The 25,433-nt window shown below is 36.5% G+C and overlaps 1 long non-coding RNA gene across 3 annotated transcripts; it reads right to left on the reverse strand.

The window, feature by feature from the left end:
• Positions 1 to 4,129: 4,129 nt before the first annotated feature.
• LOC104141255 (uncharacterized) lies at positions 4,130 to 24,804 on the reverse strand. Of its 3 annotated transcripts, XR_693496.2 has the most exons (5): positions 24,593 to 24,693; positions 21,581 to 21,695; positions 19,758 to 19,899; positions 11,933 to 12,104; positions 4,130 to 9,329 (listed from the first exon to the last, which is right to left on the reverse strand). It is a non-coding gene; the product is annotated as an uncharacterized lncRNA (long non-coding RNA). The 3 variants fall into 3 exon arrangements; XR_011141599.1 differs by lacking the exon at positions 19,758 to 19,899; XR_693497.2 differs by lacking the exons at positions 19,758 to 19,899; positions 21,581 to 21,695 and having other exon boundaries at positions 24,593 to 24,804.
• Between the last annotated feature and the right edge of the window lie 629 nt (positions 24,805 to 25,433).

Here is a 25,433-nt window from a genome sequence, read left to right on the forward strand (position 1 = left end):
CACCAGTAAATAGTCCTTGTAATATTAAAACAGACATGCCTGGCTTACTGGGTACCTGAAATATCCACTGGCCTCAACTGTCTCATTAACTAGCCTAATAAATGCATCATATGATTGTGTTTGTAAGCTACGAGCAAATGTACGTTCTTGTTTCTTTCTATGCCTGAACTGTGAGCAGCGTTGGCCAACTTTGTGACCAGAACATATCATGCTGTCTCTTACAAAAGGAGCTTGTCTACAACAGTATCAATCCCTTTTTATTACACATCCAATCATATGGATATGTGAATATTCTAAAGTCATTTGATCTAGCAAGCATGCCTTCTTTAAGTGACTAGAATGAACCTACATGTTAGAGTAGATATGTGTATTTCGGCCATGTGATAACACACCTGTTTGTATAATAGGAGAGACAATTCAAGTTTTCAGAAAAATTAAAGATGAAAAAAATAAAATAGAGGCCAGGGATGATTTATCTGTCCTGTGATTTGCTCCAGACTTACTATGCCACTTGGAGCTGGCAATAGTGGGAAGAACTGTACTGGTGGAGAGGATCCAACCTGTATATTCCACAAGGTGATCCACTTAAAAGCCTTATCTCTGTCTAGGGACTTAGGTCCAGTTACAACTGTTATGAAGGTCCCTCATGCATTGACCAGGATAGAAACCATAATACTTAAATACTTGACTGAATCAACCATATGTCCAGCCTAGTGAATTATTCCTAAACATAATTTGTCATGGATGGAATTTTCTTAAGACGACTAGCATAATGAGCACATATGCTGAACAGCTTTAAGAAATGCTTCTGATGAGTGCATCACTGTAAATTCACACTAACCCCATTGCTTTCCTCACCTATATCCCAGTGAAACCAGGACTACATATGGTTAGTATATGCTTATTTCATGATTGTCTTCATTAATATAAATCTGTTTTTTTTTTCCTGTCTAGGCAAAATGATAATGTTGTTATTAAAATGTTTTAATAGCATGGGTTATATTTGTAATTTCTACTGAGAGGGAAAAATAAAAAAAAAAAAATACTGTATCTACATAGATTTATTTTGTTTCAGAGTAGGTCATATACTCTAATTTTCATTCTCCCAAAATTATTCTATAAATTAATGTCTGTTGAAGCCTTTAGCAATGCAAACTGATTAAATCGATAATGACTTTATGAAAGACTTAAGGAGTAGTCCACTGTGATATAGAATAATTAATCATAGTGCTTCTATTGAAAATATATTTAAAGATCATTTCCATAAATGAATATTTACAAAATGTGAGTATTTCCTACTTCCTTTTTTTATGTCAGCAAGCTGGCATTACAGCTGAATTGTCTTCCATAGTGCAAGTGCTTTGCACTATTCAGAAGCAGGCCACAGTACAGTTCATAATGAATTTACCAGATACATCCAGTTTGCTTTAAGCATTTGAATACCAGAGCATCTGGATTCACAGAAGTACTGTCCTTCCAGAAAACAAGAACAAAAACAACAGAGAATGAGGATATGTTGCAGCTTTTGGAAGACGTAGAAAAATTCTAAAATTGATTAAATATTCTCTGTAAAGATTTAAGCAATGTTTTGGAGTCTGTAGAGGTCAAATTCAGCAAATCAGTATACCTTAATGAGTGTCCCAGCCAGAGCAGTTTAATTTTTTCAGACTCTTATACCCATTCCAAATTAGAAAATTGCTGTTTCCATCTCTTATAAGGAATATGGAGATACATTTTCTAAATTTTCTGTCATCCTTTCTCCGAGCCTGTTTGGAGCCCTCTCTCATTTTGAATGCAACTATGTTACTGCTTTTACTAGGATAACCGTTATCCTGGCCCAGACCAAGATTTGCAAGTGTTTGGATTTGCAAGTATTCAGTGTTTCTCAGGGTTCCTCAGAAGACACATTGGTCTCATTACTCCCATACAGTCTCTTCAGCCACCCATCTAATAGCAGAGAGCTCTTGCCTACGTTTCTTCTTCCTATCCCTTTTCCACCCTCAGTCTTAACACTTGTCAAATTACATTATAAGTACTTAAAGCACACCTACCTCACGCAGGTTTGCAGCGTAGGTAGAATTAATCACAAATCACAATTATAGTTCCATATAAAATACTTCTAACATGCAAAAAGTCCTTGCTGAATGGAGTGCAGTGAATCAACTTTTAGCAAAGGCAAGATAAAGCAAAAAGACTTAATGTTAGAAAAGGTAAAGGTCTCCCCTGTACCTTGGAGCCTTCTCTAGCAATGCACCTTTTGAGGCAGAGCCCTCCTCCACTTGGAGCCAAAGGCAGTAAAAAAATGCAACACTTTTCTCAGTCTGAACATTTATGACATCAGACCAGACACAAGTTACAGGTCTTTCACAAGGCTGAATAAAGAACTGGCCAGCTACAGGTTATTGTTGCTAGTAAACTTGTACACTAATCAAGCACCTTCTCAAGAAGTCAGAAGTGAGAAATCATCAGGGAACAATAATAGGGTGCATGCCTTGATTTTGCTAAAGACAGACATTTTTGCCTCAAGGTATTAGGTACTTACAGTGTAAATCAGATCTCCAGAGTGACGCTGGCAGGGAAGATTTTTGGCTTCTCTTTTTTTTAGCATTACCTTAACATCAATAAATATCTCCAAACACAGAAATCTAAGAGTCATGTGCTAGTTAAAAAAAAAAAAAAAAAAAGAAAAAAAGAAAAAACTTCCATGCTCTTTGCATTTCTTTAGCTAGAACAGTACTTTTGCATCAGAAAATACAGAAGATCAGAATTTCATTTCAGGTTTTAGTTCAGATAAAAAAAACAGATTTGATCTATGAAAGAACTGGTTGGTCTGGAGTTCACTTGCTAAAGGTTCTAACCTGGGTGGTAACAAGAGAGTTGCAACAGCAGAACACAATAAACAGAATAAAGCAAAGAAGAATCAAAATAGAAACACCATCTCAACTTTGAATTATTCATTGTTTTCCCAATAGTGCTAATGAAGTGATACCTGCCCTGAAAGCTTTTCAGTTCAGTTAAGTGGATCTTTTTATCTTTTTTTTTTTTTTTTTTCAGGGAGGTCTCAATGTGGACACGAGAACATTGAAAATGTCTTCTTCTTGGGCTATGAACAAAAAGTGTGACAGATGGTATGTGTTTCTTGTTTGTTATGTTACAGTCTATTCCAGAGGCATGGCAGAGCATTAGAGAAGATAGTGAATTGTTTGCTTTATTCTGTCTGCAGTGTAGGAGAAAAAATGCAATTTAGGGACAATGTTCAGCTATGAGGAGCCTTATGGAGCGTGGAAGGGGACAGGAAGGGAATAATGAGAGCAGACAGAACAGGCCCATGGTCTGGAATCTGAGATAATGGAAAAATATCCTAGACACTTTGTAGATCATATTGCAGTCAAGAAAACCAGTGATATGTCCTAGATTGAGCATGGCCCTGGAGAAAAGGGCACAGTATGTTCTTGGTTTTCAATCTTCTTAATAAAAATCTCTGTTGGACACAATATTTCTGTACATTCTCTTTAAAAATTCCTGATCAACTTTATATTCCAATAAAATACAGAGATTTAAAGTTCTCTTGATCTTTTTGGCATGCTTGCTTAAGGAACAGATGGAGGTAAATCTACCCTGAGTCTGTGACCAGAGTGCAAAATATCCAGCAAGATGATAATTAAAGGTTCCAGAAAAATGATAAAACCACTATACTTTAAGCCTTTATATTCTAGGGCAGGAACACGCTAACGTACGTTTTGTCCCATTTTAATTCAACAGCTTTTGTGATATTCAAGGAGAGCCTCCAACTGAACAATAGTCAAAAATAGTACCATCATCTGGGCACGTCTTCTGAGGTTTCTGCAGTAGCTGACAATCCAGCTCTCTTTCGCTGTCCCAGTTCTCAAAAAAACAGTAGTCCACATTATGTAATCTACCAAGTCTACTCAGAAAAGCTAAGAACTAAAAAGAGCATGGATCCTGGACCAAATTTTCATTCCATACTTGGCTGGTCGGAACTGAGCTTAATGAAGCTTCAGTAGAGAGAATATATTATCAGTTTGGTTTTTGCTGAATCCATCTTCTAGGTAAGTACAGGGCACGCATGTATTTTCCAGTGTGGCCTATTTTATTGATTTGTGGAATTCATTTTGCAAATATACATAGCTGGATGGGACTACCTTGATTTACATCAGTCCCTAGAACAACATAAATACTCATGTCTGCTCTTTATAACTTAATTGCAAATAAAAGGTTTTGGAAATCAGGCTTTTAGAAACTCAGGGGATTTTTTTATTGAACTCTCCTGTTATACAGGTGAAGATAGCATTAAGATACAGTAAGTGTGCCAGAAATCATCTGATGTGATGCCTTAATTTGCTAAAGTAACATTTACAAGGCCTAAAGCAACTTAAAAAAATGAGAAATTTTATGGGGAGGAGATTCAGGAAAACCAGTCAGGCACAGCTGCTTCTGAATTTTGTGCCTGTCTAGTGACAACACTTTATGTCCGTGTGCAAGCCTGCACAAACATGCCTGTTCCTGTGGCAAGTCTTAGTCTGCGCTACTGCTTTCACAAGCAAACATAGTATTAGAAAGATTATAGGAGAATATGACAGAAAACAGATGAAAAGAGTGCCTAATCTGACGGGATACTCTCCGTAAATTATGTAGTCATTGATGGAAAGGCTGTTTATGGGTTTTTTATTATTTTCTTTTAAAATATTCATTGCGCTTTTGTCTAGTTGATCAATGCTGTTCTTGTTTCCATAGTTCACCTCCTCACTCTTTTCACCTCCTCACTCTCTCCTCGCTGGTTAAATGGCAATGGGGTATAGTCTGTTGAGATGGAAAATCAATTGGAACCAATAAACAGCCACGCTTTTAAAATTTGTACATGTCAGTACATGTGCACCAATGCTATAGAAAATGGAATAGAAGCTGCGATAGGTTTGCCATCCCATTGGGGAAAAAAGTCTAAGTGAAACCAACTTACTTTCACCTTAAATCTTCATATTAGGCTCAACTGAGAATGTCAGCCCTTTTCGCTTTCCTGAGAGGCCAAAACCAAAGAGACTCCAGGAGGGGGCTCAAACACACAGGAAGCAAGGTTCAAAGGCAGGCATTCATGCGTGACAGGATGAGCAGCAAGGCAACTCTGAGGACCCATAACAGGAGCTGCAAGTCAGTGACTAAATTTGTAATATTTTAATAATGCCACCATAAGTCAAAATGATTTTTACCAGGACTGAAGAAATGCTCTAATTTCTTCCCCTCTGGTATATAGTTGGGCTATACCAATGAGTAGGTTTAGGAGTCGGATTTAATGCAAGAACCTGAGATCATAAATAGCTTTCTTGGAATGTTATTCCTCTCTAGAAACAAAATTTGTCCAAGAGCATCCCTCCATTCAGTATGAACACCATAAACAACAGTAAAGACTTGTATTTCTTTTTTTTTCTTTTTTCTACTAAGGCTTTTAGACAATAAAAAAAAATGACATAGTGAAACTTATATTTCTCTTCATCATGATAACTCAAGACACTTATCTTGATGACTTATAAAATTTTAGTTCTCCCACATCCTTCCCTCCATTTTCAGTACTAGATATTGCTGCTCTATTACGGGCAGAAATGGTCTTATACTTAGGCACAGAACTGAGAACCAAATTTAGTCAAACTTTTAGCTAAAACATGGTCAATTTGCTCATTTACAATAGCTCAGGCAAACAGTGAAAAAGGACTGCACTTTTATTATTTTTGAAGAGCCTTGAAAATTTTCACTTTGAGTGCTGCTTGTGTTGCTTGCTGTTAAAGACCAGAAATTGTCATTCTTGCAAGCAAGATCAGCTGTTCAGTCTCAAACATTTAAATGCATTCTTGATTTCCTAAAAAATTGCTGACAGTCTCACAGAAAGTTATTCACAAGTTTTACAGTTAGAAGCAAGAAAAATTCAACCCTCCCCCTTTATATCAGACCAGTGAGGCTCAATCAACCCCAGTAAATAGCAAAGGATAAGCCTAAAATTTGTTCTCCTTAAGACAGTGGGATTTCTGTACATTTCTCGTACCAAGGCATTTTCCGAAGGTGGTAAGGTGATGGGGTTTTCTCATCCACTGGGTAATGAATGACTAAATCCACTACAACACACTTCTTTCTGCTAAGAATTCTCACTCTAGAAGTATAAAAATGAAGTGTCTTGCTTACAACTGCAATGATATTCCATTGTCTTTTTCTGCAATGATAACTGTTCCATAACAATTATTTATTTAGGCAGGACTACAGGGAATAGGAAGTGGTAGACCAAGTCTTTAAAGTTCCTAGAGGAGCTATTTGCAGCAGTTTGCCTCCTCAAGTAATAAAATAAAAAATATATTTCTGTTTTTTACTCTACACAGGGGACAATGTTTTCTGCCATGTTTGATTTTTGAAGGGCCTGCTACTGAGGTTGTTATTGACTGCTTTTGCAAAGGAGAGTACATCTCTGCATCTGGCACAGTGCAGTCATCCAGCACCTCAACAGGAAGGGTGATGGGCTAGCTAAACAAATGTATTTGGAGCATAGGCACTTCACAAAATAATCTTTTGCTTGTTGAAAAGTGAATATTCGAAATGGAGACCCATGGAGAACATTACTCAGCTGTTAATGTTTGCAAGATATTTGTCAAGGCTTGAGACAGTTTGATTTAGCTGAACAGCAGTTGAGATCACAGCTAGTTCTTGAACATGTGGTAGGAACTGTTTTCAAAATTGTTTTTACCCCTGTGAAAATGCTTTTCCCAACACTTCCTCATCCTCTCTGAAAGCAATGCCACGTTTGCTGTAGGCTGCAGATGGTTCCACCTGCTCAGCTTGTCAGAAAATGATGCACAAAGGGAGGCCAGTCCCTCCGTGCTTTACATCCCTACATCCCTACCACACATTCCTTGGCTTCTACCCCAAATTTGGCAACAGTGAAAGCGAAACAACGCTGGTGTTCGACAGGGTAAAATAATAATCTTTGTAGGGGAAATTTGGACTTCTGCCAAATTTACACATCCCCAAATACTCAAATGCTGTGAAGCAGTTTAAATTCAAAATCCACAATCCTAACATTCGGCTCAGCATCATACCAAAAAAAAAAAAATAATAAAAAAACCCACTTATTTCAAATACAGTAGATATTTTTTCTAGTAAGACTTAGTGAAAAATTTTAGTCAGGTCAGTGCAGAAACTTAGATTTTCCTGGATTTTAAATGAATCTGCAATTTTCTGTCTTTCTTCTTGTCTATAGCTATTCTTATACCTAAGAGATCATTCTTTGGTACTTGGAAAAGCTTCAGTTAGTGCACAGTATAACAGCCTAGGCAGAACCTGTGCAAGAAAACCTGTTTAGGCCAATGCGGTAGTAGAATTTATATGTGTTAAAAGGTTCTCATCAACAGCAGTAAGGCTTGCAAAATCTGAATCTTACTCAGTCTCTTTTCAAAAGAGATTAAGAAATGTTCTGTTATTTTTAACAAGCCACTCTCAGGAACATCAGTAAATGATAGCCATTTACATCCACCAAAGGTGGCCTTTGAGTTTTAGGGTAAAGGTTACCTGATACTGACTGGTAAAGTCATACAGCTAGACCCATTTGCTTGCTTTCAGTTTTCCCTCTTCCCCAATACTTTTCCCTGGCTGTTTGGACGTCATCTCATATCTCATCTCACAATTGAACTGCTGAAAATTGTAATTAAAATCATTTGTTTATTCACTGATTCCACTGCATAAGTATTCAGTTACCATTTGCTTGTGTTTGCTTATGTCAAAAATGAATGTTGTCATCTGTGCTTTGTCTTTTTTTCTTACCTTCTCACTTTGTCAAAGCACTGAACAGAGATACATGACTAAACGTGAAGCGACAGCAGTGCAGTGTTGAGGATTACTCACACAAATTCCATCTCTAGGGTTTCTACTTTTCACGTTTTGATTATATTAAAACCTTCATCCTGCACTTTAGACTTTATTTAAATATATTTTCATTCTCTTGCAGTCTCTATTCATCGTAGTATTGATGTCTTAACATTCCGTATACTACATTGGCAATTAAGTAAACATCTTGAATTATTGAAGAAGCCTAGAGCTTGCCTGTTAAAGACATCTTTAGCCCACAATTGACACCCTTCCCGTACAACCACCTACTTCTAAAGTACCTTGTCAGTTCAAAAACATCAGCAATGTTCCTTCCTGGTCCCTAGTAAAGATCTTTTTATGCCCTGACGCGTGAGATTCAGTTGCTCCCTTTCCTTTTTCTTTATTGCTTGGGGGCTACAGCCATAAATACTATGATGAACAACATTTTGTTACAATTCCTCTTAAATCCATGCTTTTTTGGCATGTTCCTGCAAAGAATTCCAAAAAGTATAGTCTGCGATGCCCAGAAATGTAATTGCTAATATAGCTGCAGACCACTACGACTTCTACTCCTCCTCCATACTGAAATGAATGGCGAAACAGCAACAGACATCAGGAACATAAACTTTTGATATACTGAATGCAGTGGATAACACTTATCATTGATGTACAACTTTCGGGTATAATCCTTACACTTGGGATATATTTGATTCAGAAAAATGTCTCTGCATGGGATTGGTAAGTGAAGGATATAGGTTCGTCAACATTAATATTCCAGAACATTAAAGTCTGTCATATTAATAATTATTGGAATGCTGGCATATTTCAGGAGCCAAAGCCTATGTCTGGAAAACGTATTAAACATTTAGAAACAATTCTTCCTGTATTACTATCTGTAAATAAATCCTACTGAAGTATCATTTTTGTAGGATATTTTTCATTCCCTTGTCTAAACATTTGTTTAGTGTTGTCATGTACTGCTAAACAGCTGCCACATTTGATTTTGGACACAGCTTTGCTTCAGTGATGAGTGAAAAGATTCCTTAGACGTAGATTTTCAATCGTTACTATTAACAAAGAGCTTGGGAATGACTGCATAAACATTGTAACCCTCTCATTTTTTCTGTTACATACCTCTTGCTCTGAGATGTTAAACCTGATAGTAATTTTCAAGCAGACCTCTACAATAAACAAACAGAATTCATTTATAACACTTGTCATATTATTAAGACACTTTTTGCAGGAGCCATTTTTCGTCAGAGCAGCTGTTCTTAAGGTGTCTATTATCTTTCAGTCTCAAAGGTCAACTCCAGAACGATGGGGCATCTGGCATTAAGCAAGAGACTGATGCATTACTGTGGAGAGGAATAGAGCCCTTGTGTGATGCTTGTGCTTCATGATAATGTCATCTTTGGATTCTCCTTGTTCACATTCAGACAAATGCCATTTTCAAATCTTGCAGAGTAGTCCTGCGTAACAGACACAAGAGCATGCACATAGAAAAAAAAAGTATATATAACTGTGTGTAGGGAATATATATATGTGTATACTTTACATGTATATGAAATCTATTCATCACAGCTGCACTAATACTCCAAAGTAAAACCACAGGGTATTTAGCTTCTCAGCCCATATTTTCTTTTAGATAACTTTGTCGCTAGGGATCTTGACTAACTAAGAAATTAGCAAGAAGCAAGAAGCAAGGGTTAAGTCAAAATATATCTGAAAAAAGCATGTTAAAGTAGATGGGAGAGAAGTTTTAAGAGGCCCTCCACTACATCTTATCTATATTTTTTAAACAGCGTGACCTCTTGATAACCACATTATACTTGGTTTCTAGTATGACATTGTGTATTTATATAGGGAATCATTAACAGTACAACTGCAATGTAATTGAACGCAGGATTCAATAACAATATTGGACTTAAAATACCATATGAATATAAAATTCCATCTCAATCTTGTTCAGTCTAATTGAGGGCTTTTCCCCTTTCTATCTTTATTAAAAAAGAAAAAAAAAAAGTCTACTGTTTCACTTAGTATAATGGCAGAGAAATCAGGGAAGGAGAGGGGCAGCAGAACAGGTTTATTTTGATAACATTCCTGTTCATTTGGAAGAAGATTGCATTACACACAGCTCCATCACCAAACTGAGTGCTCAAGTGCTTCCAGTGCTCAAGAAACAGCAGCAGACCCCTGCTAAAATGAGCTTCCAGCCTCCAATCTAAAAGGAAGGAGTGTGATTGTTTATTTAATGTGAGGGCTTTTTAATGTGAGATGTGTTAGAGGAGTGATGCCCAATTAACTAATTGATCTGATAGAAACGTGAGCCCCCTTATAAAAGAAAAATGTCAAAGGTCATATAGGAAAGGGAATGAATTTCCGGTCATGATCATCCTAATTAGCATCTGATAAAACTGAGAAGTGAGGTAGGGAAGAGAAGGGAAGGGTTTTAGTTCTCAATAAACCCCTGTGAGAAGCGAAGTAGCACTAGAGACAGCATTAGTTGGAACATGTCAAATGTCTGAACCCAAGGTGTCCCTGCTTTTTGTTTCATCCAAATGTCATGACTTAAGCAGAGAGTTTAACAGAACAGCAAATACATCTGGGTCCCGCCCCTGGGACTGCAAAATTATCAGTGAATTTTTATAAACACTTATTTTAAATAATTTTATAAGTGGCTTTTTTATCATTCATTTTATGTATTACAAAAATGGGTATTTAAAAAAAACAATTCTATGATTATTAGGTGGCTTAATGAACTACTTGAAGAGTTTGGGATTTATGAAAAAGGCCATCTATAAATGGAACTAATTTCTGCATAAATTAAGATTACTTTCAAATCTCTGGCCAGTGTAAAGCGTACCCATACTTGCCCAGTTTCTGTTGCTTGGAAATATGTCTGCCAATGGTTGATTAGATGAGAAAACAAAGATACTATCTGTTCAGAAGGGAAGGTAACTGATATAGTGAATTACTAGAGAGCTTGGAAGTCTTCTTACTTTGGAGGACAGAGGTGTTGAGTGCTTTCAGCTATCATTGAAGGGTACAGGAGTAAGGAAGTCTTAAGATAAAGGAAGCACATTACAGCTGCAAGATTCTGGTGGCTACATTTCACAATAGTAGTATAATTGCTCATAGTTTCACACTCACATAGTTTCACAGGAGAAGAGATTAATGCAAAGAAAACACGTAGGTCCATGAGCTGGCCGTGCCCAAAACTTGCTGACCACTGTATTCCACTTCACTAAACTTTCATCAGCCTTAGTTTATTTTACAGAAATGCTTTTTTTTTGCCCTTCTCCCCTTTCAAAGCATATCAGTACTTTCAAGTGTTGCAATAATGATTTTATATGGACATAAAAAGTGATACCTTTTCTTTGTTACATCATTTTAAGGTTCAGCCATATGTTGTCTCTCATTTTGATTGAGTCATGTTAAACAAATGCGGTCAGCAAAATATGCTCTGAGCACCAGCAGACAGACTGCAACAGTAACCTGAAAGATGTTTCGCTGCACCTTCAACTCAGTAATGCTTAGCAATAGCAGACTCAACCATAATTTATGAAAAAATTACTTTTCCTTGCATTGAAGCTTGTTTCTAATATCTGTGGCAGCTTTACTTTGGCAGGACCCCTATGGCTGCAACTTTGCTTTCAGCTTTTGTTCTCTGATGTTAAACTGAAATTTTTTCTGTCGGCTTATCAAGGAACAGTTGTTTTCCTTTATCATTTTCTTTAATGCATCTGAAAGACTATTTAATACTGCAGCATTTTCTAAACTTATGTTCAGGTATAAGTGTTTAACTTTACATTTAAAAGCATTCTGAGAATGGTGATAATTATCACAAACCATACTCTCCTCTTCCTTTACTCACTCCATAAAGCGCTTTACTGTGCAGGGTTTCCTGTGCAGGATTTTGTGGAATTATCATGGACTAAGCTGCTTCTCACTGAGAGTAAGGGATCAGATTTGTGTCTCTCAATATATATTATCTATAAAGTACTAGCATACATTTATATTTTAATTTAGAGAAGAAAGATATATTGATATTCAATAAATAATCACTTGCTTTGGTGTGGAGTCTGTGAAGAACCTTGTAGCATAAAGCGTTACTGCCTTTGGCTCACTTTCTTGGACCATATAGAAGTAGTTTGTTTATTTCCCAGCCTTCTACTCTTATCCATCCGTCCAATTTTGGAAGGTCAACATAGTATGCTTAACAGCTAGTTAGGGGCCTTGACCTGAAATAGGAGAACAGAAGGAGTTTTAGGTCAAGAAGGTGATAGAAGGAACTGAAAGACATGATATCCCTTCTCATCTCCTTCCTCCCCTCCCCCCCACCTCCGCCCAGCACCCCTCTTCTCCCCCAGCATACTAGAAGAATGATCATTTCTGTGATTCTTTGAGTATCAGCAGCTCCTTCATCAGCACCCTGTGACTACATTATCCTTGTTCTTCCTTAATCCTATTTTCTGCTTCTAAGTGATTTAAAAAAGGAAACGACATTTTCTCCAGTGTTGTTAGCTACATGAGAGGACGGGCAAAAGTGACTAATACAGACATTTACTGTTTATAAATCCATAAAGCCCCTCTATCTAGAGCCTAAGACTGCCCTGGCAACAGAAGCAAACCATTGCAATACCATGTCTTTACTTCCTCATTGATTTTACATCTATCAAAAACACAAAATGGAAAACAAGACTACAAGGAATATTAGCCACTCATTTAGATCTTGTGTATATACACTCCATAGTAAGTTGCAATTAAAGCTATGCAAAACTCAGATGTACCCTTCATACGAGCTGGCAACAGATGTGATCTAATTTCAATCTAGATGTGCTGAACATTCCCCAAACTTGTGAGTCACAGGTGTGAAGAGGGATAGTGCCTCATAGCAAAACTCCATCGTATTTGCAAAATTGTGTAGGAGCAGCCACAACGCGTCAGATGAACAATCTGTCTTAGCTACAAGTGTAACCATGACTTTTGGGGGTTTTTAGTGAAAAAATCCATAGATGAGCCTAGGTTCACTATAATCCTTTGGCCTGTAACTGACTTAAAAGACCTGAGATTTCTTTATTGCAAAATTCCTCTAAAATGGAATTCTGAAAAAATGAAAAGTCTTATTGGAGGCATAAAAGTAAAACCTCGATATCAAATGAGCTATTTTGCTTCTTGTGTCCTCTTGTGTTCCAGTGATGTGCAGCTGTAAATCTGCACCACAAAGGAAGATATTGTATAACTTTATGAGCAAGCAGGAAATTAAAAGTAGTTATCAAGTTGAAGGTTCATTTTTTCTATGATTCCAGAGTGATTTCAAAGTCTGAAGGTATCTTCAGTATTAGTAGGTCTTTAGTGTGATTGGGCAGCCTATGTTAATTCAGTCAGGCACAGACAGGAGCAAATAGGCCCTATCTGTGGCAGTTTTTCTTTCAGGAAAAAAATAGGTTTATGTAAATCCATTCTTCTTTAATCAATGACCTATGGATGTCAGACATGTTAGATTCTTGCACAAAAGCTAAAGAGATAACTGATACATGGAACATACTAGCATTAAATATATCTGGGTATTCATTGCCAGTGTTGTAAATTCCTGTTGCTGACATCTAGAAGTGATACAGCTTTAATTTGGAAATATCAGAGCTAGGTCTAAGTCTCAGGAATGAAGGAATATTCTGTTATTTGCATCTGTAAAGCTTTAAGTGAACAATGTACAACAGAGAAAAAATGTACACAGAAACAAAACTGCTGAAACATAAATACTAGCAAATTCTTCACAATGATAAATAAAAAAATCCCTTTTCTAAATGGACATCCTAGTGGCTAGAAGTTTTTGAATGAAGTTAAATTAGACCACAAAAAGAAAACAAATAATCAAAAGGCTTAATTCTAGTACTTAAATTTTGAATGCTTAACTTTGCACTTTAATTTTCTTTCAAAAACTATGTGGGCATACACTTAGGTGTATATTTATACTTATAAAAATAACAAATACAATACACTTTGCACTCTGCTTTATAAACTGAGTCATACGTACTTCCTGATGATGTAGATATTTCGTTCCAAAGTAGATTGGTTCTTTCTTCCAAATCTGTCAAGGAACTGCTTCAAGGAATAATTTCTAGTTTCCTGTTAGTATCAAGCATAAATCTCTCAAAGTACAAGCACATACATATGTGCTTTTTGAGGTTAAAATAAAACATGGATAACACAAAGAATATGAGTTTTCAGAGGGTGATTCCGTATTGAATCTGTCCTTCTTTCAGGAGCTTAGTCTTTGCTCTAATCACGGTTTGTTTAGATAGCTGCCTAGAATTATCATCTGGAAAGTGCGGAAGTAGTAACCGTTCTGCTTCTATGATATTTTTGCTATTTTAAATTCTAGATTCACTCATACATCTTTGTCATTTACATTCACATTCAAATTTGCTGCTAACAATTTTTTGTCAGATTTTGTAGTTCATCTACCTTGAAATGTGGAGATCAGGGTAGGATTTGGATTTATTTTTCATAAAGTGGAAAAGCATAATTTATGAATATGTATCTTTATTTTTGGATGATATTTGAAGCTGTATTTTGATGGTCTATAGTTCCTTTGTTTCAAAGCTTAAGAATGAAAATCTGGCTATCATATTAAAATATGTCATTGGGAATAAGAGATAAGCTTTCAAAGTTGGAACTTGGGGTGATTATTTTTGTACATCTTTCCAGTAATGCACTACAAAATACTATAAGGTATAGGTCAGTACCTCTGACTGCCAAATGTCCCTTATTGCTGATTTCCAGTCTGCTAATTAGACTGAGGCGGCCATTAAGTGTTAAACTTTCATTAGCTTTTTTTTTTAATGGTAAATGAACCTTAACTGAAAATTTTATTGTTTTCATGTCTACTTCCTACAAGCATTAGCTCAGGAAGTGATAAAGCTGACACAATTGCCTATGGCGTTTACAGTGACTAGTACCAAGTGATTTCCTGGCTAGCTATAAACAATAGATTAGGAAATAAGCCTCGTGACCAGGAAGGTCTAATTTTTATAGCTTTTCCTTAAAGCTGAGCAGCCTAAAACAATAGATATATGATATAATAATACGTTTCAGTTCTTGAGTAAAATACCTGTAACTAGTGATGGGTGAGCAATTGAAAGTCTGAAGTAGAACCTTTTTTAACTGAAAGGTCTCCTCTGATGTTGGTAATGGTGATCTATATCTATATTTATATTTATTTTTCCAACTGAGAGTAGAATCTGGCCATTTATCTCTATTTCTTTGGAGACAGTCTAAAGTTAATCTCATAGTCATCAGTAATTCTACTGGGAAATTTAATTGTAGATAGAAGTTGCATGTCTTACACTGAAACTTCCAGTTTTTGACTGAAGTACACTATACCATAAAACATTTACCACACTGCAACCTTGTAATTGTGGAGTTTTGACTACACTAGGGCCAGAATCTCACCCCACGTCCACAGTCCCCCTCTTATGCCTCAGATGCCCTGTTAGCTGCTCCCATTCCCAACTGAAGTGAGAAAATTGGACTTGGAGAAAAGCTAAAAAAACTGAAGATTTTATATATACGTGCCATGATCTGGTAAAATTGATTTGCTTTTAATATGATTTTACATCATTTGTATCTTTCTTGATTGTGTGCTGTGCTGTGTATTTTTAACTTGAGCTGTGTACATTGACATACAGAGAAGAAAGTAGACAGGCTTCAAAAATGGATACAAGTTATCCAACCCTTACATAAAACAGTGAAAATATTCTGCTGACTAAAATGGCAACAGGAATAGATCTGAAAAGTGACATTCAGTGGAGTTTCTCTACGAAAACTGAAGGCATAGGAAAGACTTTTTCCACAGAGCTGGTAAAAGTTGGGGTCTGGGTCTCACAGGGCTTGAAAGTATAAATTATTACTGAGAACTGTTAGTAAAGCATCCTTCTCATAAAATAGTAAAGAAACAAAGGAAGAAAGCAGCTTCAGTTCCCTTGCACAGAACAAAAAGACTGAAAATGTTGAGTGACTGGTTAGGCTCAATTGCCTCAGTTTCCCCATCTTTGTAAGATAAGATGTGGCAGGCCTTAATTTTGTTATGTTTGAAAAGGACTTTGAAGTGTTTTTGATGAAGGATTCTGTACAAACGTGAAATGGCATTATCTTCTGGACAGCTGCATTGTCTGCACAACAGGGGTTAGAGATGAATTATTTTTTTAAGCAGACAAAGTTGGGTTTTTGCTTGTGTACCATTGCGCTCAGCCGGTGAGCCTGAGCATGGTGCCGCTGGCTGACTGATGGCTCTCAGCTGGAATTCTGGGAGATCCGATGGAGGGAGAAATTGCAGAAATCAGCATGTATAAAAACCCTTCACCCTCCCTCAAAGAAAAGAAAAAAAAGTGATGTTACCATTACAAGTAGTTATGATGTTCCTGGTATTAAACCTTGCAGTGAGGAAAAAAAAAGGCATGGGGTACAGTTCTTTATCTAATCTTTCTCCCTCACACCCTGCCATCGACAGTATCATAAAATCCACAGAAATGTAAGAAATAGATAGCAAGAAGGAGCTACAATGAAGAGCTGAGACCTCCAGCCAAATTAGACAAAAAGGAAAAATGCCTTTCCAGTCACATAATTTGGCCATTGGAGCAAGATTTGATTTTTTTTTCCTTTTCCTTCAATAAACAGATATCTATCTATACAGTTATTTGTTTGTACTGTTAATTTTGGCACTTACTTGACACAAGGGATTTCTGTGCACAGGAATATATTCCTAGAAAACATATTTTTATATATTATATATACAGGCACAAAATATTATTTATCTTGAAGCCATAATGTGCCTGGTTGTATTTACTATAGCTTCAAGACAAATAGCCTTGTAAAGAACTAAATTTATATCATTAAGATCTAACAAATCTTTCATGCACTAAATTTATAGCCCTTCTTGTACATTTGTGTTTAATATTAATTATTATTTGCTTAGAGCCTTGTGGGCTTGGGAATGTGTAAAAAGTGGTCATATCCTGGAGTGTTTTCAATTTTAAATCAGGATTGAAGAAACCTGAATACCCAAGGGAGGATCAACTGTTTCAAAAAGCTTTAGTCCCAGTTGTTGAGACTACAGTGTAATTAAGGATACAATAGAAATTGAAGCAAGTGAATAGAATTTGTTTAGGGAAAGCATATTTAATTCGTGCTCATGGACAGAAAAAGAAAAAGGATGAGAGATGGCTGAACAAAGTTGTGAAACAAACTTTGAGGACTAGGATATGGTGCTGAAGAAAGGACTTCATAGAGTATTAGAACTATGCAGTAGATGAAAAGAATTATTTCACATCATTTTCCCAGTGGTATGGTGATGGAATTGGAATAAAAAAGATAAAATCGTAGGAAGAGATTTCCTACCTGTGTAGGAACCAGAAATCTAATTGCTAGCACTGTAAGCAGCAGAACTGCTGATGTCTGGTATCTTCTTAGATTGCTCTGGCATCTGCTATGGTGCAAGCTCCAGCTGAAGTTTATTCCATAGTTAGAATATTCACTAGTATAAATTTACTAAAAAAAATCTAATGACAAAGCAAGTCAAATCTGTCTACTGTGTTTTCTATTTATGCATGAACTTATGTGAAATGTTTGAGGCCTCTTTACCTCTGTCAAAGTAGTCTGAATTTGGCCAACAGATTTAAACTTTGTTGGAGAGAGGTAGGAGCTGACAGACACAGAGGAGGAGAAAGAGACACAGCGTGATCACATTTCCTTTGGCGATCAGAACAGAAATGACAAAAGGTTTTATAAACACTGTCTCGGCTTGTTTGAGCCCAAGGAAAGGTTCAGATCAAGATCTAGGCAAAGCTCTTGGCTGGATGCTATTTGTTTTGCATTACTCCACTCATTTTCAATATTGTTTTGAAACAAAAAGTATTATGAGAAAATCTATGCAGTAATTCCCATGACTAAGCTTCCCAGGGGTTAAAGTTTCCACAGTTTTGAACAAAAAATGTAAATGCTCAGCATTGCTGTCAGCACAATACATCAATTAAAGGTCCAGGCAGTGTCAGTTGCACTTGTTTGTTTCATTCTTTATATTTATCTTTTCCTGAATTTCAAATGTGTTCTGATCAGCTTTCTTATCCTGTGAAACATCTGTACAGAATTGTTTCAAATGAGCAGAAACTTGCCATAATATCTGTTTTGCTATGAGACAATTAAGGTCATAAAAGGTGCAAAACCCCTTATCTATATGAGAACGAGCTGAAATCACCCAAAGACTTCAGTTACAGCTTTATTTTCAGCTGGGAAAGAGACATGGAACTTGCATTGGATTTTTCAGTTGTCTTTTCCGGGGCTCGTGGCCACTGTGCAGACAGGATTGCATGATTTAGAGACCACAGGAGGAGTAGTGACTCCTTAGCTTAGTGTTTTGTTCATTTTACAGGAGGTTTGGTATTTCAGTATGCTGGTCCAAAGTCTAGATCCAGTTGTATCTATCAATTTTAATGCAAAATGTGTTACCAGTTCTGGGACCACGGATCAGAACCAGAGACTCAGTCCTTTGCTCCGTCCCGTACCAAATACTTGCAAACTTAAAGTCTGTTTACATTTGAATTTTACTCTACCGTATCATATTCAGGATAAACACTGTGGTATTTGAGGACATCAAGCTTCTTCACGGCACTTACCATTAGGCACCTAAGTCAGTTATACATACGAGGCTCAGCATTTAAATTAATTGGGCATGTTCTAAAATTATACCTGATGTGAATGTTTATTTTCTCTCCAGCTTATGGACATAAATGTAATTATAAACTAACAAAAAGTGAGATATATACTGATAGAAATCAGATGAATCCACACGGTGGGACAGATGTACCCTAAGGTGCCCTTGCACCTCTTATTCCTTAGCTATCCACACCACAGGAGCATCATCCATCTCTCATCCTGGTACATTAAGGACTTTTTTCCAAGAGCAATCTGAATAAATAGAACAACAGGTACTCTCAAGTGTACGCAGAACCTGGATGAAGTATGAACGTGAACCTTGGAGCTGGTGTTTACCATAGGTTACATGAACTTTAAAAACCTCAGTTTGGATTCAGTTGGCTTGCTAAATGAAAAGGTAGTTTGCTTTATAACTAGTGACTGAAAATTGGAAATTAAGAGTATTCACAATCAAGAGCCACGACCAGAAAGGGAAAAGGTGCATAAACTGTGGAGAGTGAGGCCAAAAAATCATTAGTTTAGATTTCGTTAGATTAGCTAATACTTACATTTCAAATACCTCTAAAACATACAGGTTTGAGTGTTGCATTGTGAACCCAATGCGAGCTAATGCAAAGTTTGCATGTCATGCAGGTGTGCTACATCTTCTTGTAACAAAAAAGGAAACTTATTTTATTTGAAATTTGAATTAAGTAATTCAATCCAATTACATTAAGTAATTGGATGTATAGACATTTCAGTATGCATAACTACATACAGAAGAGCTACACACAGAAAAAAAATCACCCAAAATAAAGGAATATTTGGAAAAATTAAGAAAACTTTTCATATAATGTGATAAAACTTAAACTCTGCATTTCTAAACCACACAAATGAAGAGCCTCAATCACTCATCTTTTTATTTTCTTAAGTTTTTACTGTCATCCTAATTCTATCTTAAACAATCTTGATGACCTCATCTGCACTACTGGAATATAGAGGTTCAGACATTATTAGAGATTAATTGAATTGTGCCTTCCAAAAAAGTATTTAAAAAGATCAAATCAAAGCAATGACAAAGTCTCTACCCAAGACACAAATATCTGTGAATAATGATATGAAATCTTAATTCCATATTTAGATACTCCAACTGAACTACATGGCTTCAAGTTATCAAAAAATAAATAAAAAAAAAAACTTACGTGTCAAAAAAAAAAACTGATTTTTGTTCAGTTTCCTGAGGTGAGAAAGTATACGAATTCACACATGGATTAAAAGAAGTTGTTCTGGAACAATTCGGAAGAGGCCCTTTTTGTCCTGGGAGCCTGTCCAATTCTCTTCACCCTTGTAAATTCAGAGGATTATTATCCAATTTCTCACATAAAATGCTTATTCTTAGCTATGCAATCCATTTTTTCTGATGACTTCCTGGTCATTTAAATAGTTTTTCAATTGTAAACCTAATCCAACGTCCCCCAAACTATTCCCACTGGATTTATTTTCTAACTACTCAGTGCCAGCTTCCATAATTTACTTTCTTACTTTGTGCATCACTGCTTATGCAGCTTTTCAATCCCTTTCAACACTACTGACATGAGAACCTAATTCTCTACAAGCTGCATGTGTCGTTCCTGATTTTGTTTACTTGCCCTTTTTAAAAGACATAAAACAGCAGTCAAATTAAAAGCAGATTTACCCACAGATAAAACAAGCTCTCTAAAATACCTCATTTACTTCCCTTTTCAGTTATGCAGGACCTTACATCCATCTAACTTTAATTTCCCAGCCATTGGTTCTTTCTACATTTTTCTTTCCCAGGCTAAAGATTCCTTTAGTTTTCAATAAATAAGTACCCATGAAGATACTTGCACACTATAACATAATCACCTCTCAATCTTCTTTTAGATGAGCTAAATAGATTAACAGCATTAAGTCTCTCACTGCCAGACAATTTTTATAGCTCTCAGAGAAGTCTGTGCTTGCTTTCTATACCTTGGACCATGGTTAAACGCCAAGTTTGCCAAAATACCTGTGGCGATTACACTTGAAATTCAGATTTGTGAGAAAACTCCCAAATTAAGCTTCAGCTGCTGGGTTTCCTTACAGAAGATTCACACTGTAGAAACTCCATATGATGTGACAACCTGAGAAAACGTGTACTCCTAACCTATTACTCGAACCTGTTCCCCACATTGCCTGCATAGGTGCAAAGCAAAACGATATTATATAGCTTAGTTTTCTGTCTACGGGGAAGTTCTCTCACCGTAAACTCTTACTTCAGCCATATTTTCCTCCTTACAGCAACAACAGATACTTAATTACATATAGGGCCTCAAATTCTTCTATAGGGGAAAACATCTTGAAGTCAAGTGGCAAAGTCCAGCATGTATTAAATTCTAACCCTATGGCTTGAATTCATAAAGAATCTGAGGATGCATTAAAGTCTTCTAAACTAGAAAAAGAGTTTTATAAGTGTTGTCCTTGGTTAAGCTTTCATATATCTGCATTCTTAATAATTCAGTACAGTAAAATGTGACTATGTTCCACATCTTAGGTTACTGTACTTTTAAATTAGTGAGCCATTGATCCACTTTGAGAAGTGCACAGGAAACAAGCTGCAAATACTTCTAACTTGTCTGAATTATTTTCAGAGTATTATTTTTACAATAAATATCTTGGTTCCCCATGACTTTCAAAATACAGGATGGTAGTGCAATGCAACGTGATACTGCAAAATTCCATTGTCACGAGATGAGTTCCATCATTTGGGGAGCTGAAGTCCTAGCTCTAGCCTATATAAAACCTTATCAGAGAAAAAGTACTGTTCTGCTGTCACTGCATAGAGAGCTGAGAACAAATAATGGTGTCACATCATCAGTAGATATAGAAGTCTTATATTTTGGGTTTGAGAAGACCAGTTAAGAAAGTTGTTTGGCTAAACAGAAAGGAACTATTGGAAAGGAAGGGGGATTTTAAGGAAACCATGGCATTTCCAAAAGTATTCATGCTTCATAATATGTTGTACCTTTTCCTGTGAGCATGTTTACTTGTATTTCCATACAGCTCAATGGATCTTCTTAGAAGCTTCATCGTAAGAATTCATCTACAGATGAATGAACCAGACCATTCCTGCAGCAGTGCTTAAGAAGTAGTTCCGTCAAAAGCATTTAAGAAATCAAAGAAAGGAAGAGCAAAGAAAAACTTTAGATGTCGCTAGGAAATACTCATCTGACACCTTCATTAGATCACTTTCCTGAGGAGGGAAGGAGTTTCACTTGACTTTTCCAGGAAGGCAGAGAAGAGTCTCAGGTGCTAGTAGCAGCCAAATATGCTGGGTCAAGCAAAAAGCTTTACCTATGAGAAGAGGTGACAACATCTGCAGAACCTTGGATGCTTGTGTTTAATGTTTCGATACTGGCTTATCTTGGAAGTGCCTGGGTATTCTGTTCTTTAACTCTTGTCAGAATAAGTGAAAAATATTGGCAGCTGCCTACATTAAAAATGAAGACATGCTAGTATTTTCTGCTACTTGAAACTGTGGTGTATAAACGTAATTGTATACAGACATGCCTATATACATATACTTGTATTTTTTGTTACTTACACTTGTTTGCCATTTTTAACATGCACACATTTATATATAGGACTATAAGACTGTATAGGAAATTGAAATAACTGTTCCATGAGACATGTCATGAGTTGCAACTCATATTTGGTTTATATACATTACGGTCCAGTAATGCAATAATGCATCCCTTAAATCTCCCCAGCAGTCTACCTTGGGGGCATAATCCATCTGAATTGCATATAGAACACTAATTGACATTGTCCGGTTTCACGACCCAGTCAAATGTTTTACAGTAATGATTACAGTGTAAAACATGAACATGCTGCATGAGCACAATCTGTGTTAGTGTCATGAAGAATGTCTGTTGCCTCTCACTGACCTCTAGGACAGCAATGATAGATTTTTTTTCAGTATCTAATACTTCTCAGCAATGACTGACCATCTTTTGATGGTATTGAAATGATTGTCCTTGCTTAATGTTGTTCTCAATGTGCTACAGCTAATAGAATTTCTATACTCCCTGAATGTATGCAAATGAAAAAGAATGTTCTTTGTGTCTATCTGATAGTGATACATGGATAATCTGCATGTGCTAGTGTACACTCATGGTAGTGAGGCCAGGACTGCTTAGTAGCGGGGCATTGGAATGAGGGTTTCTTTTGCATGATCATTTCTTAAACAGTAACTCTACATATTATGGTCTTAAACAGAGTTAGTTTGAAAAAAGCAATTTGATATCTAAAGTCATTTAAGCAGATAACTATTTTTCCTGTAGTGATCTCCTTCCACTAAAATGGATCTTTCCCTTTAGGAAAAAGAACAGAAATCCAACAATGCTTGTTTAGCTCCTAACCATCTATGTTAGGAGTGAAGTATTCATCTAGTAAAAATATTGCATTTTACAATTGTTATTTTTGGTCATAATCAAAGAGTTAAGCATGAGCGTTACATAGAACTTAGGAAGTCCTGTTGTCTTTTTTTTTTTCTTTTTTTTTAAACACAACCTTCATGGTTATATATCTACTAACAGAATAAGTGTACTGTATGGAAAAAGTGACTTATTCTCATGCAAGGATACTACATTAGTGACTATCTGTAGTGCTGCAGTTCTTGGAAATCTGGCTTGACCTACATCACAGTGTGCTTGGGCAAAAGTTATAAAGCAGTAGCAGATGTATGGTTTCTCAGTTTACAACTTTAAATTGCTGGTGGAAATAAGTGTCCCACTGGCCTTGGGCAGGTACAATGCTGGCAGCCTGTTTCTGGCCACATGATGTTGCTACTGTGGAGCATGTGCAGGGGAAACAGAAGATCCTGAACGAGCTCAGAGGAAATCTGAAGGACATGTTTCAGTGGCTGGAATTCCTGACTTTTTATACAATATTTAACTCTTCCTTAGCAGGAATTTAGTGCCTTAGATCACCCTTTCCAAGGTAAACAGGCTTCAAGTTAAGGAAAAAAATTACAGGGCCACTGATGTCTGTGGTACAGGAACAAGCAAAATCTACCCAGTGCAGCTCAGTCTGATATGGTTTATTTGCACTTTGGCAAGCATAACAGTTACTTTCCTTATTGATCACACCTAGTCCCTCTAAGTCCAAGAACTTATTGAAATAAGTCAAGTACTTATATGGATTTTTGTTCTCTGATGAATCGGCTATGCACTTTCACATGTGCACATTGAAAAGATTTAACTAGCGATATAGGGCAGGCCAAAGTCTTGGTGCAGGCTGAAATATCAGTGATTGATTAAACTGCTGGAAGCCTCCCTCAACCTGGATGCTAACTTTTAAGCTAACAGAAACTAGATATATTATCTAAGAATAAATCTGTTCAAGGAAGACAAGTCCTAATGAACAAATTGAAGCATATTTGTTAAGATGAAATATGACAACTTCCTAACAACAGACGAGATGCTGACCTCATGGCATTATGGTTTGTAAAATATAAAATGTCTCGGATGTGGGTCTGAAGCTGTTCTTAAGTAACAGATGTAGGCAGGGGCATTTCCACATGAGAATATCACTGCAGAACACTAGTCAATATCCCACCATGCACAGTGCTCATTCATAATTTGAGGTTGTTAACTCCCTGACAGGGAGGCTAACCCATAGACAATGTTTGCTTAAACTCAAAGTAGATCTGAGAAGAAGAATATGAATCTCACTAGAAATCAATCTGAGCTTTGCGTTTCAGGATATTCACATCTAGGATTGCAGATTAACTTGTTACTTGGATAAACATAGCTATATTGGCAGCGATCAACTATGTGTTTTCATCTTAAAAAGCAAAACACCACAGTCACATAAGCTACAAGCTGAATTAGCTTTTCCTTATAAAATTCTAGCTTCTTCTGCAGGTGGCTACATCTTCTGAAATTAAAGGTGTAGTACACAGAAAAATAATCAACATTTTTATGTACTTGCATACATTAGAAAAGACAACTACAGCAGAATAATCCATACTTACCCCTTCCCCCCTTACGGTCTGACCACTTTCACATCCCGGAGTTTAGCTTGAATCTATTCTTGCACAAATACCTCTAAAATGAGCTACATAGTTATAGTGTCACAAAAATGAAAGCTCATACTTATTTTCTTGAGCTAAGGAAGTTTATTTTTTTCATCTCAGGAAAATCTCTGCATGAGTAATTAGTTATTTCATGAGTCACTTCCCATCCTGTTTCTAATCAGATGGAGAATTTGTTTTTGCCATGTTGCCAGTAGGAAAGCTATTTATTTAGGAGGTTGCATCATGGTTCATAAGATGAAGGACTCACGCGCCTAAAACAGAAGATACTTCTGATAAATCTGTAGAAAAAATGACCTAGTCTGAACTTCTGAAAATTTACTAGGGATGTAGAGTTTGTTTTTTGACTAGATAACAAAGCAACTATGGAATTGTCTTGAATACATAGCACTGTTTTGAGGGTTTCTGTTTTTTTTTTTTGTTTGTTTGTTTTAATGAGACTATAATAGCCACATTCTACGTTCCTCGAGAGAGCTCTAAGTAGAGTACATCTTTAGCTGGATTGAGTCTTATTATTGTTCATCATAGCTTCGCAGTGAAATAGAAGACCACTGTTCATACTTTTGTCTGTGGTGTTCATTCAACAGGGTGCTTAACCAAATAAATTCACCTAAAGAACAATGGTGCAAATAGCTGAAGTGCATTGGATCACATTGCTAAATGAGGACCTACAAGAACAATATTTTTTGTTGTTACCCTTTTTCTACTTCTTTTAAGAGCCGCATAAGCTGACCTGCCTGCACATCTAGCCTTATTAACATTTTTTTGAAAACGGGTGAGT

Source organism: Struthio camelus, chromosome 5 (genome assembly GCF_040807025.1).
Source record: "Struthio camelus isolate bStrCam1 chromosome 5, bStrCam1.hap1, whole genome shotgun sequence".
Taxonomy (NCBI): Eukaryota; Metazoa; Chordata; class Aves; order Struthioniformes; family Struthionidae; genus Struthio; species Struthio camelus.